The 6746-nt window shown below is 40.3% G+C and overlaps 1 long non-coding RNA gene across 1 annotated transcript; it reads right to left on the reverse strand.

Moving 5' to 3' along the window:
* Nucleotides 1–1351: 1351 nt before the first annotated feature.
* On the reverse strand, nucleotides 1352–5252 carry LOC138670597 (uncharacterized). Its single transcript, XR_011319358.1, has 2 exons — nucleotides 4983–5252; nucleotides 1352–2595 (listed from the first exon to the last, which is right to left on the reverse strand). It is a non-coding gene; the product is annotated as an uncharacterized lncRNA (long non-coding RNA).
* Between the last annotated feature and the right edge of the window lie 1494 nt (nucleotides 5253–6746).

The following is a 6746-nucleotide window of genomic DNA, read 5'->3' on the forward strand; positions in this document are numbered from 1 at the left end:
CAGTGTCTGCCGCTCCTTGGCGTTCTCCTGGTTTCCTGTCCTGAAATTCCATTTTCAGGCTCTCGTTAAGTAGTTGTTAATGTTAGACTGCATTTGGCCTACTAGTTGGGTTGGGGCCTACTATCGATGTCTGCCACTCCTTGCTGTTCTCCACTGAACAAAGCTGTGCCGCCTGTTTACTACGGTTGCCAATTTTGAACTGCATTTCGACTACTTACTGATTTGGGCATACTCTCTGTGTCAGCCTCTCATTCCAGTTGTCCTCCACTGCAATGACCCCTGGTTAGTCCTGTGTTACCAATTATGAACTGCATTTAGCCCACTTTATTCTTTGGGCCTATATCTGTGTTTCCTCCTCATCCTGCCCATTGCCCAGCCAGTGATAGATGAGTCTGCTGGTACATTGACCCTTAACGCAACATTCCCCGTGCACGCTACACAGCAAGATTGTGACCCTGCTGAAAGTCAGGTTCCTCTTCCCGCATACCATACCACCTTACACGGGGACAAAGAGGAAGGTGCAGATGAAAGTGCAGGTTCCTTCATCAGGTAAGGGGAGGAATACTAGTTGGCGACGTCACTGGCACAGGGCCTCTCATAGTACGCAAAAGTGTTGCTGCCGGTGGGAGGCGCCCCCGCCGTGCAAACACACCGCTGTACTTTGAGGGGCCCTGTGCCAGTGCCAATGGCAACGAGTGGGCCCCCCTGCTTGCTCAGGATCACAGCACTTGCAAAGTTGAAATACTTACCTTTCCCTGCTCCACTGCCGTGACGTGGTCCAGATTTCCTGGGCCCACTAATTACTTGAACCAGCCCTACCCCCCACAACTTTAGCCAAATGACCCCCAATTTCAAATGCCTTCCAATTATTATAAGGTAAATTACGATTGACAAGCTTCTGTAACAAGAATGGATGTTTTTACCATTAAAATGGGCAGTGTAGGTGTTTTCCTGGCCTCCACTCACTGCCGACTATGCTCCCCCATTGACTTGCATTGGGTTTCGTGTTTCGGTCGATCCCTGACTTTTCGCGATAATCGGCCGATTCCACTCGACTCGACTTCTAAGATAGTCGGGTTTCGCGAAACACGGCTCGACTCTAAAAAGGTCAAGGTCGCTCAACCCTAGTCAAAAGGAACCAATAGGAAAAAAGTTCCTATTGTTGCCTGGTATTGGCAGGTAGATCTCGGCAGGCGCACTGCGCATGCACCCTCCATTTTCTTTCCAGGAAGATGACATCAGGCCAGAGAATGAATCAGGTGAGTTCCGGGATGGTGGAGGCATTGTCGGGGGGCATAATTTTTCTCTCTTCTGATATATTTATAGATAATGTAAGAAAAAAAAGAAATCATTTAAACAACCAGCAAATGTTTTATTTTTTTTTTTGTGATCGCCATTATTCTCTCACTAACGATGATCATGTGATTGGACACAGGAAAATCCAGCATTGATCATGTTCTACGAGGTCTCATTTACCCCCGGTAGCTGAGACTCCCGAGATTTTCTGACTCTGGGAGATGCTACAGCCTTATTTCTGATTGTCATTTTAAAATGGCTATGGGGAATAAGTACCTTTAGTGGCCGCCATTTTAACGCATATTGCGGTTGCTAAAGGGCTTAAGGCTCTTTCTCTCCTTCCTCTCTTCCTTTACTCAGCGAGTCATTGTAATATTTTGCTTTAAAAATATCACTGAACTATTGTTTGTGAATCCTTACTTTTTTCATTTTTGTTTCCCTTATACAAATTGTATACAAGAATAAAAATAAAAATCATCACTATTTCCTCTAAAGCATTATGAAAAACAACATGACAAATATGCACAATAGTAAAATATGACATATCAATATCGTACATTTGCATTTATAGATTTAAAGGTATTCTCTCACCAGATTTTGGCTACCTAATATAATTTAAGAGAAGCATCATGTAGTGGTAGAGACCTTGATGCCGATCCAAAGATATGATGATGACCAGATCGGTGGCAGTAAAGAGCGGAGGGGTTGGCAAAGTGATTGATGAGGTTAGCATGACAATTTTAATTACGGTATTTTTCACATATTATATTTATTACGGTATTCTCTGCTGTGTCTATAGATACCAGTCATTAAAAAGAATATTTTATTCTGTGAAAAAAACATGCAAACAGGTGATTTTAAAAGTTGCTTGATCCATACATTTCTAATTCTTTGTGTTAACCTCCTCTGTATGACAATGGGGCACCATTATTATGGCTGCCAATTCTGTTGTTCGTTGGCAAATGCCAATTGAACTGCATGATGCTGGCTGTTTGTTAAGAAACCTGCACAACAGCAGACCCATTGATGTCATTTTGTAGGTCTTTGACAATGTTCCTCCTAGCTTAAAGGAGCAGATCCTTCTGCTGAGTTGATGACTTTCAATGGTTTTGTCGGTCTCTCTTCACGTGTCAACATTTGTCTTGGCATCAGCTTCCCGGTCTTGAGACCGTACTGAGAGACACACGAAACCTTCTTGCACCAGTACTTATGAATGTGTTGTGCTGGAGGATCTGTACTATTTGTTCAGTCTACAGTGGCTGCAGGTGATACCTCATGCTACCAGTAGAGACGAGGACACTAGAAAAACACAAAATTAGAGAAGATTTAGGAAATAGTGAGTGTCAGAGCTACCACCGGAAAAACCAGTCCCTTTTTTGGAATTGTCTTGCTCATATCTCTCCAGTGCATCAGTTGTCACTTTCATTTGCACCAAAACTGGTAAATATGATTATGAATCTCTTATGATTCCTAACTAAATGAATTGACAACCATGACATCTGTTTGCTACATGTTTTCGAGCAGGGTAGTATTTCATTTTTGCCATGAGTAAAATATTATTCTGCTAAACCTTTATTCTATAGAAGACTATGAATATAAATCTGAATTCAATATTTAAATATCTACAAATAATTTACATTCAACATTTCTTTGCAAATAGGAGATACGTACTGCGTTTTCACAAACTGTGGAGTTTTGCTTCTCATTAACCAGGGGAGGTCTAAACAGATTTTTTATATTTGTCAGACACAATAAAAATTTGAAGTTGCCTTTTTGGCAACACATAGGAAATAATGTAGAAAAAAAAAGAAATTATATTTTCCTTCTTAATCCTGCTGTCCAACAACCCAGAGAAATGCTTCTAACATAAAAATTTATGATACACACATAACTTGAAGTATACACACATTAAGTGCATTATTTTTTCTTGTGATTTCAAGTTTGGAAATAAACTTTCAAGGCTGCAATATTCTCTACAGATTATATTTGAGATTAGATGGGCACTCCCAGCTGTGCTATGCTTGTAATGTTGATTGTCCTCAGGCTTGAAAGTACCTTTCAAGAGCAACATATCGTTGCTTGGAGAACTATGTTCTTACTCTTTACTACTGTCAACAATGAGTATTATTGCTTTTTTCAATGTAATAATGTGGTGTTTTTCTCTCTCGCCTTACATACTTAAATATATATTTCCAATAATGGAGTATTTCATAAAGCTGTTATTGCAAATCTACTTCAACATTGAATCATTATAAAGGTATGTATGTGTCTTTGGTTCTTGCTCAGACCTGAGAGAGTAGTAACAATGAACTATTGTGAAACATGCAAAAATGTAAAGGAATAGCATTCAGTATCGGCAGTGACGATAATGCTAGATATGGAGTACAGACAGTTATTTGGTCTACAAACACAGATACCATTTGTTATTACTATTATTATTATTATTTTATTTTTTTATTATTATCTTCTTTGGCACAAATGCATGAGCATTTAGCAGTACTCTGCAATTCAAATATGCATTCACATTGCACATAATACACAGCAAACCAATAATGTCTTTATGGTGATACCAATCCTGGTGTCAAAGTTGACTTGGGAGCCAGTGTTAAAATCAGATTTAAATGGTATTTTTTTTCTAAATCTTTAATGTTATTATCCTCATTATCTCAAGATAAACATCTACTATGCTTATAAGAGCAAATAAGATTTAGCCAGTTGTACAATATTATTTTCAAGCAATCAGTTTAGCTCAATTTAAACTCTTCTCTCTATCAAATGAATTCAGAATGTACTAAGCATTATATTTCTAATACCCTATCTGCTTTAGTTTCCTCAAAACTTTTAGAAGAAGTGGAAGGTTAGCACATATTCATAAGTCCCATGATTATATACACACCCCATATTACAATTATACTGTGAACATAACTTTTAAAAAGTATTCATACTCTGAACTTTCCCAATTTTTTCACGATGCACACACAAATGTAAATGTATTTTAATGGAATTTTAAGAATATACCAACACTAAGTAGAAAGTGTTTGTGAAGGGTAAAGAAAATGATAAATGGCTTTCAAATTAAATTACAAATGAAAATCTGAAAATGATTACATGTGTTTGTATTCAGCCTCCCTGAGTCAACTGAGGACCACCGTTTGCTGCAATTTCTACTACAAGTGTTTAAGGGTATCTCTACCAGCTTTGCACATCTAGAGGCTGTAATGTTTGTCCATTCTTCTTTAGAAAATAATTTTAGCTCTTTGAAATTGGATGGAGAGTGTCTGGGAACTGCAATTTTCCAGTCTTGAAACATTTTCAATAGGTTTAGGTCTGGACTTTGACTGGGCCATTCAAACCCATGAAGTTGGAGTGCCCCCAAGGGCTAGGGGTACTCCGTACCGGGTCCTTCAGTTCTCAAGGGGGATGTCACGGTGGCTGACCCGGTCCGTGGCCCTAGGGACGTCCGTTGTTAAAAGGGGGAAAGGTCTTTAAAGGGATAATGTTTGTGACACCACCTGTGGTATTCGGTCAGGGTGAACAATGCTGCCTAAGCCTAAGGGTGTTGTTATGGCAGCTAGATGGTATATCTTCCCACAGGTGAAGTGTGTCCCCAGGGCTTCCCAGTGTGTAGATGGTGGAAGGTGTGAGGTGCAGTGAAGAACGAGGACATAAGGGTGCAGTCTCTTTACCTTTTTACTGAAGGCTTCAGCATCCACAGTCCAGAGCACCAGATCGCAGGGCAGGCAGAGTCCGGCCGGTCTGAAGGCAAATTCAGAGTCCCCTTATCCAGGTGGAAATCAGTAGCCTTCCTCTAGCGCCTGGATGTTGTAGTACCTTACTGCTGAGCCTCATGTAAGGTCCTTACAACTGTTGTTGGTGTTCTAGATGTTATGTCTTTCTCTCTGTCCCCCAGATGGATAGGAACAAACCCGTATGACTGGTGGCCTGAGGCTTTTTACAGGGACATTTTCTTCAATTTATTCACAAGTGCCTTATATCATGCTATCTAACTTTTAACCTTATACTGTTAACTACATCCTACCAGCTATGCAAAACAGCTGACATGTCCCGGCTTTGATGCAGGCTCACCGCGGAGCACTGCATCAAAGCGGGGCTTCTAACCTCGGACGTACTATCCCGTCTGAGGTCAGAAAGGGGTTAAGAAATGCATCCCTACAGCATGATACTGCCACCGCCATGATGGTGGAGATGGTGTTTTCAGGATGATGTGCAGTGTAGATTTTTTTGCCACACAATATTTTTGCACTTAGCCCCAAAAAGTTCTACTATGGTCTCAAATGACTACTTCCACATACTAGCTGTGTCCCCTACATTGCTTTTTCAAAACTGGAAATGAGACTTCTTATGGCTTACTTTTAATTATGTCTTTGTACTTCTCACTATTTCATAAATGTCAGATATGTGCAGTATATGGCTATCAGCAGCCCTGTAGACAACAGATTCTCCCAACTAAACTCTGGACTTAGGCAGCTCCTCTAAAGTGACCCTGGGCCTCTTGGTTGTTTCTTTAATTAGTGATCATCTTGATTAGGATGTCAGTTTATATGGACAGCCATGTTTTGGTAGGTTTGCAGTTCTGCCATATTTCTAGCCATTTTTGGATGATGGATCGCTCCATGAAATGTTCAGAGCTTGGGCTTTTATTTTTATAACCTCATCCTGCTTTGCTCCTTTCCACAACTTTATCGCTAACCTTTTGTGGTGTGTTCCTTGGTTTTCATTTAGGCTGTTTGATCCCTAATGTGCTCAAACAAACCTCTGGGACCTTCACAGAATAGAGGTAGTTATGATGAGAATAAATTACATGATATACTGGATTCAATGTACTAATTAGGTAACTTCTGAAGGAAATTGGTCACTCAGGATTTTTTTAGGTTTATCAGATTGCAAATAAATATAGAAAAAAAAATCTTTCCTGTAAAGACTGACCAGAGAGGTTATTCCCATATGTCACGATATTGTATGAAATATAATATGATTTTGTAGCTTTGCCCTTCAGCCCATGCTGTGGGCTAAAACTCCCCCTTCTCTCTCTGGCTCTCTTTGCTTCTATGTGTGAGTGAAGTTTTTCATCAATGCTCTGCCCTGCCCCCAAGCCAGATAAAATTTTTTGCGACCGCATAGCTGCAGTGGACAGTTGTACCAGATGAAACTGGTATAGAAGTTCTTTTAAAACATGAGGGTAGGGTTGAGCGACTTTTAGTTTTTTAGGGTCGAGTCGGGTTTCGCGAAACCCGACTATCTCAAAAGTCGAGTCGAGTGAAATCTGCCGATTATCGCGAAAAGTCGGGGATCGACCGAAACACGAAACCCAATGCAAGTCAATGGGGGAGCATAGTCGGCAGTGAGTGGAGGCCAGGAAAACACCTACAGTGCCCATTTTAATGGCAAAAACATCCATTCTTGTTACTGAAGCTTGTCAATCTTAATTT

This window comes from Ranitomeya imitator, chromosome 3 (genome assembly GCF_032444005.1).
Source record: "Ranitomeya imitator isolate aRanImi1 chromosome 3, aRanImi1.pri, whole genome shotgun sequence".
Taxonomy (NCBI): Eukaryota; Metazoa; Chordata; class Amphibia; order Anura; family Dendrobatidae; genus Ranitomeya; species Ranitomeya imitator.